This window comes from Grammomys surdaster, unplaced genomic scaffold (genome assembly GCF_004785775.1).
Source record: "Grammomys surdaster isolate TR1022 unplaced genomic scaffold, NIH_TR_1.0 126131, whole genome shotgun sequence".
NCBI lineage: Eukaryota > Metazoa > Chordata > Mammalia > Rodentia > Muridae > Grammomys > Grammomys surdaster.
The window spans coordinates 5,421,820-5,434,280 of record NW_021620939.1 but is presented as its reverse complement, the minus strand read 5'-3'; positions in this window follow the sequence as shown (position 1 = coordinate 5,434,280).

Here is a 12,461-nt window from a genome sequence, read left to right as displayed (position 1 = left end):
TAAACACTTGTAGATATGATTCCCTCTTAGGAGTGCTTTGCTATATTCCAAAGGTTCTGGGATGTTGTGCTCTCTCATTTTAATTTGATTCTAGAACATTTTTAATTGCTTCCTTGATTTTTTTTTTTAGTGTACGGTCAAGTTAGTTACCCAAGTATTTGTTTAGTTTCTTTTGCTGTTGATTTCTAGCTTTATTCCACTCTATTCTTAGAAGATACAAGGAATTATTTTGATTATTTTTGTATTGGATAAGGCATTTTTGGTTCTTAAAGTTCTTGCTCTTTATTTCTGTATCAATAGATCAAACAAGTTATATTTCCCCAAGTACTGATTTAGATAGAGATGTTAAGAAGCACCAGTAAGTTTTACAAACAGTAATAGTCGGTGACCTCTTTAAATGCAATTTAATCATTGCTATAAGCTAAGTATAATAGTTTAATGCACTAGGCTAAATATGCACAAAGCCTGCATATTTTGAATTATAAAAGTGGTTTGTATAGTTTATTTGATCAAAACCATATGCATAATCAAGTGTGCATTTCTACAATGAATGTACTTACAAATATGTCAGTAAAACACGACTCCAAATACCTGTCCTGGTGTCAGCTTTGTAAGCGCTGCCGTTCCTGCTGCTGAAAAATTTATTTTTAGCTTTAATATTATCAAGGAAGATGAGGTCTGCCAAAACTTAACAAATATATTGTAAGCACCAAAAGTTTTTAAAGATTCTCCTTAATTCAGAAAAGCTAACATATAACCTTTAGATTCTTTAAAACACTGGTTTTTTTGGGGGGGGTCATTTAGTGGGGAATTTAGTGAAGAAGGATAAGTGCCTTTTAGAAAAATAACAACCCTACTCTTTAGAAAATAATATTAAAGTAAATGCTCCACTAAGACATAAACATTTTCACAAAAGCATGGTTCATTAAAAGAAACCTAAACCAGTCACTGGGCTAATATTCAGTTATCAGTGAGTGCATACCATGTGTGTTCTTTTGTTATTAGGTTACCTCACTCAGGATATTTTCTAATACCATCCATTTGCCTAAGAATTTCACAAATTCATTGTTTTTAATAGCTGAGTAATACTCTATTGTGTAAATGTACTACATTTTCTGTATCCATTTCTCTGTTGAAGGACATCTGGGTTCTTTCCAGCTTCTGGCTATTATAAATAAGGCTGCTATGATCACAGTGGAGCATATGTCCTTGTTATATGTTGGAGCATCTTCTAGGTATATACCTAGGAGTGGTATAGCTGGGTCCTTAGGTAATGCTATGTCCAATTTTCTGAGGAACTGCCAGACTGATTTCCAGAGTGATTGTACCAGCTTGCAATCCTACCAACAACGGAGGAGTGTTCCTCTTTCTCCACATCCTTGCCAGCATCTGCCTTCACCTGAGTTTTGATCTTAGCCATTCTGACTGGTGTGAAGTGGAATCTAAGAGTTGTTTTGATTTGCATTTCCCTGACGACTAAGGATGTTGAACACTTCTTTAGGTGCTTCTCGGCCATTCAAGTTTTCTTAGTTGAGAATTCTTTGTTTAGCTCTGTACCCCATTTTTAAATAGAGTTGTTTGTCTGGAGTCTAATTTCTTGAGTTCTTTATATATTGGATATTAGCCCTCTATCCCCACATTAATCTCATGAAGAAGGAAGACCAAAGTGTGGGTGCTTTGGTCCTTCTTAGAAGGAGTAACAAAATACTCATGGGAGCAAATATAGAGACAAAGTGTGGGAACTGAAACTGAAAGGAGGGGTCGTCTGGAGACTGTTCCACCTGGGTATCCATCCCATGTACAGTCACCAAAGGTAGATGCTGATGTGGATGCCAGGAAGTGCATGCTGACAGGAGCCTGATATAGCTGTCTCCTTAGAGGTCTGCCAGAGCCTGACATATACAGAGGCGGATGCTCACAGCTAACCATTGAACTGATCATGGGGTTCCCAATGGAGGAGTGAGAGAGAAGACTGAAGGAGCTGAAAGGGTTTGTGGCCCCATGGGGAGAACAACAATACCAATCAACTAGAGGTCCCAGGGTCTAAACCACCAGCCTGAGAGCACATAGGGAGGGACCCATGGCTCCAGCTGTCTGTGTACAGGAGGATGGCCTTGTTGGGCATAGGTAGGAAAGGAGGTCCTTGTTCCCATGAAGACTGGATGCCCCAGTGTGGGGGAATTCGAGGGTGGGGAGGTGGGAGTATGAGGGTGGGTGGGGGCACATCCTCATAGAAGCAGGAGGATGGGGGACAGGATAGGGGGTTCCTGGGTGAGGGTAGAAATGAGAAAAGGGGATAACATCTGAAATGTAAATAAAATATCCAATAAAAAACAAAAAACCTAGTCACTGCCTTTAATAACTCTTCAGGCCACTGTTGTCTAAAAACTTCAGAATACATAAAGTACAAGTCTCAACTTTCTTGAAGTTAAAAGGACATTTATACTCCACATGTTATATACCTATAGCTTGTATGCACAAATCTACTTAGCATATAGATTACTTTATCCTTTACAGATGGGACTACATGGTTTGCAGTACTTTAGCTTATATGTAGTCATCAAAACACACTAAGCAATTTCACTACAGTAAGATAAGACTTCGAGTTAAGAATCTAAAAAGATTCATTCGGTGCCTAGTTGTCAGGTTATTACTGTAGGAACCAGTTACAATGTATGGTTTCCACGGGAATTTACAAAAGGTGTCAGGACCTACAATTGGCTCTGTCATAAACTTTTTTAGCCCATTTCAATTTCTAGCCCAATTCATTGTAAATAAGTTTTTAACTGTAGCAAAACTCTTTGGAGCCTTTTGAATAAAGAAGAAAATATCCTCAGCTTGCACTCAGCCTTGGCTTCTAATTACCATTGCCTTGTGAGTATTTTCAGTGACCAACTCTTACAAAAAGATCTTTTTTTTTTTTTAATCCTGAGGATACAGTTTAGTTACACATGGTTATAAAATCCCAACCTGATCCGCATTTAACTCTGTATTCTTGATGCGCAAAGTGGTTGTTTAAATAGGCTATCTACTGCATTTCAATTCTCTTTTAATATATGTGAAATGTTAATCACAATTTATATTTTATTAACTGGAATTTTTTGTTTGTTTTACAGGGGCTCTTTCCTGCGAATTATATACATTTGAAAAAGGCAATTGTCAGTAACAGGGGGTGAGTAATTAACCTAAGTTAATTTATAATTATTAGAGGTTTCAGAAGTCTGACTTGGTTCATAGTTTAAAATATATTATTGGCAAGTTTTAAAAAATATGTTTTTATTATTATATAGAATCCTGAGCTCTAAGATTTTAAAGTCATATTTTGGATAAATACCTTTAACTATAAATTTCATTAAAGCAGCTATACATGTAGTGTTTTCATAAGTACATTAGGTACAGCTTTGAGAATAATCATATATAGACTAAGTATTAGAGATAAATTTGTCATTTCACTGTTACATGGCAAAGTGAAGGAAACTTTTAAAAATTTTCAATTATAAGTAGAGATTAAATATATTTAAAGGTATACCTTATGAATAGAAAACATGTATACAAAATGGATACATTAAACCACACATTGAAATACAAAAATAAATTTTTGTTTTGTCTTTGAGACAGGGCCTCCCTGTGTAGCCCTCATTGGCCTAGAACTTGTTATGTAAACCAGGCTGGTCTCAAACTCAGAGACCTACCTGTCTCTTCCTCCACCGTGCTAGGATAAAGGCATATACCACCACAATCTAGTGTTTTTATAGGATTTCTGAGTGTACAAATGTGTGGTCTCTGATTTCTGTACCTAACTTGGACTCTTTTTCTTTTGTTTGTTTTGTCAAATTTTGATGTGTTTTTGTTTTATCTTATTATATTTTATTTTATTTTTATTATTATCCCTTAAAAGCCTGTTTGTGTTTTAATGAAAGGAAGGACAGAGAGGGTATGGATCTGGATGGGTAGGGAGATGAGGAGAAACTGGGAGGAGTGGAGGAAGGGGAAACTAATCAGGATATGTGGGTAAAAAAATATTTTCAATAGAACAAATTTAAAATAAAACATTTTAAAAAGACATATCCAACAACACAATAGTAAGAAAAACAAAAGCAATATTCACAGAAAAGAGATGAGAAATAAATATACCAAATTCTAGTATTTGTTGTTTTACATGTTGAGAGTGCTTTTAAAGATATTTGTTGTTGATATTGTATCCTACTTTATAAAGTTATTTTATTTTTCAAAATTCATGGGGGGGGGGTTGAGACAGGGTTTCTCTGTGTAGCCCTGGCTTTCCTGGAACTCACTCTGTAGACCAGGCTGGCCTCGAACTCGGAAATCCGCCTGCCTCTGCCTCCCAAGTGCTAGGATTAAAGGCGTGCGCCACCACTGCCCAGCTCAAAATTCATTCTAAAATGGAAAATTTAAGGTCTGTTTAATTTTCAACTAAGAAAACTTTAGACTGGAGAATGAATCAGTAATGTAGTGTTTAAAGTTGAGTTGTGAGAATAAAATACATTAGTGAAATTATGAGGTGGAATGTAATGTAAGATGTTATTTGTGCTCATGTTTAAACTGTGAAAACCAAGACAGGAAAGAACAACGCCAACCAGATAATGATAACATCAGCTTTGATCTACTCCAGTGTCTTGGATACAAAGATCCTTAGGGTAGGACACCAGATCCCTGGAGCTGGAGGAATGGGTCTTGAGATACTGAGCACAAGCGTTTGAGGAAGGGGACAACAGTGCTGCTACTGCTGCTTATGAATAATATGGCAATAAGGGCAGAGTCTACTGGTGCTAGAGACTACTGGATGCTACAGCCAGTTTTCATTGGTAGAGAATTGTTTATAGGAACACAAAGAAACACATTTTAAAAACTACCTTTCTAATGTCTGCAGCTGACAAAAGAGGTTATGTAATAATGTTCATGCCCTCAGCATTAAGATCGGTGCTCAAAAGGTTAGATTTGAAAGTGGTAATAATTAGTAAATCATTGATCTGACTTCCAAGGAAAAATGTGTTATTAGAGAATTACAAGAATTACAGGATTATGATATAGAAATTAACAACATTATGATATAAAACATTAAAATAATTCTTTATCCACCCCCCCTTTTTTTTCTTTGTGTGTTGGGAACTAAACAGAGTCCTGTGTGTGGTAAATAAGCACTATCTCTGAGCCACATCTAGAGTCTCTGACTTTTTATTTTAGCTTTAATCTTTTTTTTTATAGTCCAGTTGTTATCCCCCTCCTGGTCTGCTCTCCAACAGTTCCTCATTCCATTCCTCCTCCTCCCCTGTCTACAAGAGGTTGTCCCTTCCCACCCTTTTAGGCCTCCCTCTTCCTGGGGCCTCAAGTCTCTCAGGGGTTAGGTACATCTTCTCTCAGAGGCCAGACCAGGCACTCCTCTGCTATCTGTGTGTTGAGGTCCTCAGACTAGCTAATGTATGCTGCCTGGTTGGTGGCTCAGTGTCTGAGAGATCTCGGGGTCCAGGTTAGTTGAGACTGTTGGTCTTCCTATTGGGTTGCCCTCCTCCTCTGCTTCTTCCAGCCTTTCCCTAATTCAACCACAGTAGTCCCCAACTTCAGCCCATTGGTTGGGTGTCAGTATCTGTATCTGTCTCAGTCAGCTGCTTGTTGGGCCTCTCAGAGGACAGTCATGCTAGGCTCCTGTCCTTAAGCACTTCATAGCATCAGTAATAGTGTCAGGCCTTGGAGACTCCTCTTGAGATGGATCTCAAGTTGGGCCAGTGACTGGATCACCTTTCCCTCTGTCTCTTCTCCATTTTTGTCCTTGCAGTTCTTTTAGATAGGAACAATTCTGGGTCAGAGTTTTTGACTGTGGGATGGCAAGCCCATCCCTCCACTTGATGTCCTGTCTTTCTATTGGAGGTGGACTCTACAAGTTCCCTCTCCCCACTGTTGGGCATTTCATCTAAGGTCTTTTTTTTTGAGTCCTGAGCATCTCTTACCATATCCCAGGTCTCTGGTACATTCTAGAGGGTCCTCCTGCTTCTCACCTCCCAAGGTTGCATATTTCCATTCATTCTGCTGGCCCTAAGGGCTTCTCTCCTGTCTTCCCCCCAATACCTGATCATGTTCCCCCTTTCCCTTCCCCCTCGTCTCTCCCAGCCAGATCCCTCCCTCCCTCTGTCCTCTGCTTTCTTCTCCCTCCCAAGTGGGATTGAAGCATCCTCACTTGGGTCTTTCTGCTTGTTAACCTTCTTGAATTCTGTGGATTGTAACCTAGGTATTCTGTACTTTTTTGGCTAATATCCATTTATTAGTGAGTACATACCATGCATGTCCTTTTGAGTCTGAGTTACCTCACTCAAAATGATATTTTCTAGTTCCATCCATTTGCCTGCAAAACTCAGGATACTGTGGATACAATCCACAGAACACAAGAAGGTTAGTAAGCAGAAGGGCTCAAGTGAGGATGCTTCAATTCCACTTGAGAGGGAGAAGAAAACAGGGGGCTCTTCTTCCTCTTCCTCTTCCCTTGCTTCTGCTTCTTCTTTCTTTTTATTCTCCTTTTCTTCCTCCTCCTCCTTCTTCTGCCTCCTTCTCTTCTGTTGCTGCTTTTCTTCCAGCTTCTCCTGTTGCTCTTCCTGCTCTTTGTCCTTCTTCTTCTCCTCTTTTTTCTTCTGCTTCTCCTTTTTTGGTTTTTCAAGACAAGGTTTCTTTGGGTAGTCTGGAACTCACAGAAATCGGCCATGCTTCTGTCTCTCAAGTGCTGGGATTAAAGATGTATACTGTACATCATCACCGCCTGGTTCTTTTTTTCTTACTTGAACCTTTCAACTGAGGTGTGTGTGTGTGTGTGTTTTAACAGAAGCAAGCAGGTTTATTTTATGTGCCCAAGAGCATCATGGAAGAAATGAACACCCAAAGCAGCAATGAGATTTGAGAGCTCATTATATTATCTTAATAGAGGAAAAGAAAGGGCAAGAGACACTTTAAAAGAATAAATGGCTTTTTAAGAGGAGCATAGTGGTGGGGCGAGAAGAGACATATATGCAAGCGCAAATGACGTCTGAAAAGTAAATAGCCTTTGAGCATAGTTGGAAGACCTGATAGTTTGCAGAAATATTTATCCTGTGTATTGTGTCAGCTTTGCCTGGTCTCTTATGATGCATCAGTTTTAGGTTGAAACTTTTATTTTTTTTTACTAAAAGATTGGGTTTTTTTGGAGTTTTTAAAAGCAATCATAGTATATCAAAACTGCTGAGTATTATAATTTCTTATTTTCTATAACTTGTGGAATGATATAAATGGAATGTAACAAATTTATCAGGATAGAAATATATCTAGGCTGAGGAGATGATGTAGTGGGTAAAAATACTTACTGTACAAACATGAGGACCTAAGTTCAAATACTCAGAATATGTGTAAAATCTGGATATATAGCATCAGCATATATAATTCCAATGCCTCTATAGGTAGATGAGAGATGGAGACTGCAAGCTTGGGGGTCAACTAGCATGTGTTAGTTAGGGGTTTCTAAAGGAACAGAACGATATGGTGAAAAAATGTAATTTATTAGAGAAGCTTACAGTCTGTGGTCCAGGTAGTCCAGTGATGGCTATTTCTTGTGAGAAAGGCAAATAATCTGGTAGTTGTTCAGTCCACAAGACTGGGTGTCTCACTGGGTGGTGATGGTGGTGATGGTGCTAGTGCATGTCTTTAATCCCAACACTTGGGAGGCAGAAGTAGGAGGATTTCTGGTCTATATAGACCAGCCTGGTCTCTGTATCAAGTTCCAAGACAGCCAGAGCTACACAAAGAAATGTTATCTCAGGAAAACAAAACAAAACAAAACAAAAGCCACAAATCAATCAAACAAACAAAAGACTGGAGACCTAGTGCTGGAGGTCTGGCAAATTTCTAGAGACCTGCTACTGGTCTTCCTGTATGTTAGAATCCCAGAGAAGTAGGTTCTGATACAAGCAAAGGAATACCAGAGCAAGATATTGATGCACTTGCCAACAAGAGAGAGGGCAAGTAGGCAAAAATCAAAAGTTTCCTCCTTCCCTGTCCTTTTATATAGGCTGCTACTAGAAACTGGCAGATTTAGGGTGAGTTTTCCTATCTCAAATGATCCAGTCAAGAAAATCTTTCAGATGCATGCTCAGCTACTTGAGTTTTAGTTGATTGTAGATATAGTTGAGTTAGGAACCAAGATAAGTCATCACAGGGCTAGAAAACATCAAAGAGACCTTGTATCAAAGATGGAGGGGGAAGTTGAAGACTCACACTCCAGGTTGTCTTCTAATCTCCACATATGTACTAAGTTATACACTTGCTTGTATTCACAGGCATGAGTGCACACACACAAAATATACATATTGTATATACACAAAGGACACACTGTATATGTATATCTCTTTGTTAGTGGTAGAGAAATTGTTATTTTGAACTTTTCCTTTTCAAGATTTTTGTTTCTTTCCTTGTTTGAGACCCCAATGTCTGTCTTGAAGTTTTCATATTTTGCACTGTGCTGTGTCATTCAATTAATTCTCTTGTACTTTCTTGTGATGGATAAGTAGGACATGTAGCCATTGATCATTGTCTAAAATACATTTCCTATTTAATTAAGATACCCAGTTATGCAGTACAAAATTGTTGAGTCTGTAATTAACTACAGTGGGCCTTTTTGACTAAGTCTGCTTTATTTCTGTTGTCAAAAATCACCAAAAGCTTAATTTAAAAGTTTATTTGTAAGGACTGACTCAGTGAGTAAGAGTACTTGCTAAACAGAATGAAGACCTGAGGTCAAATCCCCAGCATCCTATGAAGATCCGTGTGGTCACAGGAGTCTCTCCCACCTCTGTGCTGCAGTGGACAGAGATAGTGGGGTGCTTGCTTGGGTTTCCCGGCTGCCAGCCTAGCTACAGCTTTCTTGAGAGGCTCCATTTCAAAAGATAAGGCAGAGAGTGAAATCAGGACACTTATCATCCTCCTCTAGACTTCACCCTCTGTTGGACACCCCACAAACACGTGGTAATATGCAATTACACTACACATTCAGTTGTAAAATAAATGAGAAGAAAGCTATATTATTTTGTGTGTCTGGAATTCTGTTATCTCCTTTTGAGTTTTTTTCCTATTATCTGGAGAAGATAGTGCATGAACTAAGTTTGTAATAATCCCTGGCCTTAAAAAAATAAGTCATATTTACATACTGTCCTTTAAGCTGTGTGTTTATACATCTTACTGTGATCTCTAATATCTATATCTGATTAACAGCCAGTTTTGCTTAACTGAAAGCTACAGTACAGCTTCTGTCTAGTCCTGTGCATCCTCATTCCCACTCACTGTGTAGTAATCCTTAACTTGGACACAATGGCCTGTAGTCTTTTCCTTTGTTCCTTAACCTTATCAAAAAATGCATTTTGTATCTATAACTTTCTACATACACGTTTTTAGGTCTAAAAATTTAAAGCCTCCCTCTCTCTCTCTCTCTCTCTCTCTCTCTCTCTCTCTCTCTCTCTCTCTGTGTGTGTGTGTGTGTGTGTGTGTCTGTCTGTCTGTCTGTCTATCTATCTGTCTGTCTGTCTGTCTGTCTGTCTGTCTGTCTGTCTCAGGAGTGCCAGAAGAGTGTGTCTGATCCCTTGAAGTTGTTGTAAGTTGTCCAGTGTGGGTGCTGAGCAATGAACTCTGGTTTTCTTCAAGGAGAACAAGCACATTAATATTTGAGCCATTTTATAGCCTTCTCTATCTTCTTGCATTTGGTGGTTTCTTTCTGTCCTTTAGAAAACATTTTTAACAAAAAATATATATATTTAAAATAAAATACAGGATGTAGCCGCCTGCAGCCATGGACAAACTGGGTTCACTTGAAAGGGGGGCTGGAAATGAAAAGGGGGGATGGAGAGGCGAGAAAAGTATGAAGCCAAGACAAAGGTTTCTGATTAAGGCTCAAAGTTTAATATTCAGCTCTTCTAATTTAAAGGGAAAGCCCCACCGAACCCAGAGATGGGTGGAGGAACCCATCCTCAGTCACTGCCACAGATGTCTCAAGGCAACCTCAGTGGGAAGTTTATTCTTCTAAGTTCCTGTAGCAGGTTGTACACGCAGCCAAGGTGGGAAACTCCACCTAGGTCCTATTATTTGGTTTATTGTGGTAAACAAGGTCTTTCAGGCCTGTTCAAGGCTGGGTGGAGGGTACAATTTTCCCTTATTAGTTTTTAAAAGATGAACAATGCCAGCAGCTGGATGGGGCACAAGAGTTCATCCCATCTAGGGTAAAGAGTGGCCAGGCAACTGTGCCACTCCTAGGTTGCCTTAGGTTGTTGTCTATATTGCTCCTTATTACCTGTCATGGAGAACATACATAGCATTATTGATGTATGCCTCTGTCTTAGGTCTATAGGAGCTCAAGAACACTCTTACCCATCTTTGACTACCGGCCATCTGTGGCATACTTTTTCCCATACAGACCAAAGCCACATTCAGACCAAAGGACCTGTGAGCATACACTTAATGCATTTCTTCATAGTGATAGAGAACTGCCATGGTGAATAACTGAGCTTGTTGAGAGTGATCCTGTATGAAGACAACCAATCGTTTGAGATATAAAGTTCAAAGGTTAAAAGCAAACAAGATTATCCAAGCAGTGTAGAAAATAAAGTTGTAAGCGGGAATGTTCCAGGTATGTAATCCAGCTGCTAATTGGCAGGGATCAGACACAAATTCTGGCCACCAGGTATATAGTGGGTGGCTTTAAGTATTGATAAAAAGCACTTACTCTTCAGTAAGAGTAGAGACTATATGCCAGATTAACTCAGCTGGCTGATTGGGATTTTGAGCCACCTTCATCATTAGTATCATGATTATTAGGCTCAAGATTTGTGTCCACTTGATGGACCAATCTTTCAGACAGCCATTGGACTCCATTTTCTTTTTGTGAAAAAAACACAAAGAACCATGGCCCAAAATTAAAACAGGGTCGGGACCATTCCATGTATTAGTTAGGGGGTCTCGCCATTTGACCCTGGCAAATGAGCTGGAAGTGACTGGATGCCAGTGGCAATCCACTGCAGACTGATCTTTAGCATCAGTTTGCAAAAAATTTAAAACAAATAAGAGAAAGGCAAGGTGTGCTTTTGGTGACCTTGGAGGGTATAATTTCCCCTCTTTAGTTTTTAAAAGCCAATTTTTCATAGTTCCTTACAGAACCAGGACAGAAGCACCAGTAGCTGCTCCTCCCACACTCAGAGAGTTAAAAAAGATATTATTTTAAAGTTCCATAATATCTGTTTCACAATTCCTCGTCCTTGAGAATAATAAGGAATCTTAGTAATACGAGTACTATAAAATTGTCAACAAAACATCTCAAATGTGTGGCTGCAATTGCAATTTCTATTATCTATAATCTGATATGGAACACCAAACATAGAAAAATAATGTAGGCAATAACTAATTATATTTTTAGTTGCTTCCCCTGTTAAAGCAGTCGCAACTAGAAATCCTGAAAGATGTCAAGTCACATGTACATATTTTAATTTTCCAAAATCAAAAATGAATAACATCCATTTCCCATAATTGATATGTATAAGTTCTCAAGGCTTAACACCATTATGAAAAAATTGAGGACACTGAGAACAAGTTTTTGCAATTTGACTTGCACACTTTCTAGGAATACCAAATTATTGTCTCAAGCTATTACTATTTTGATGATGTAAAGAATAAGATTATATGGCTGATTGTTTTGTAAGGCCTATAATCTACCTGGTGTACAAATCTGCTGTGGTATTTCCCTGGGGTCCAGGCAATCCAATATGAGCTCTTAATTGTCTTATAAAGTTAAGGAACAGTATATGTTTTTAAAAATTAAGCTATATTTGTAAAATTTGAGAATTAGCAATATCTAAAAACGAACAATTTTAAGCAGTTATAAACCATGAGCCATATACTGGCTATGAGTATACAAATTGAAAGCTTGATTTTTCTATCATTTCAAACAGTGGCTACAGCACATAATTCAATTATTTGTGCTGAATCAGGATGAAACTCAAGAAAATGAACATGTTATCTAATTACATATACTGCATTCTCATTATATGAGCTGTCTGTAAATACAGCAAACACCTTTTCTATGGGCTGCATGCATAGATTTACAGAAAATACAAAAGCATGAATAGAGGAAAACTGTAACAACTTGTCTTTTGGATAATAATTATCATATTTGCCTAAAAAGTTTGCTGTGTAATAGGCCAAATATCAGTATTCTTCAGTAACCAATTTAATTGCTATTTGGAATAAGGAATAAACATTTCATCCAAAATACTTTCAGGATTCTATCTTACAATTCTGTATTGACACAGTAACAGTTTCATAATAGGATGTTTAAACTTTACTTGCAGATGAAGAAAGATGAATCCACATTAATGGTTTCTTTTGCTAAAGGACTGCTGTGAGCACATGAGTAGCAATAATGCAAACAGCCAACACTTTATCATAGT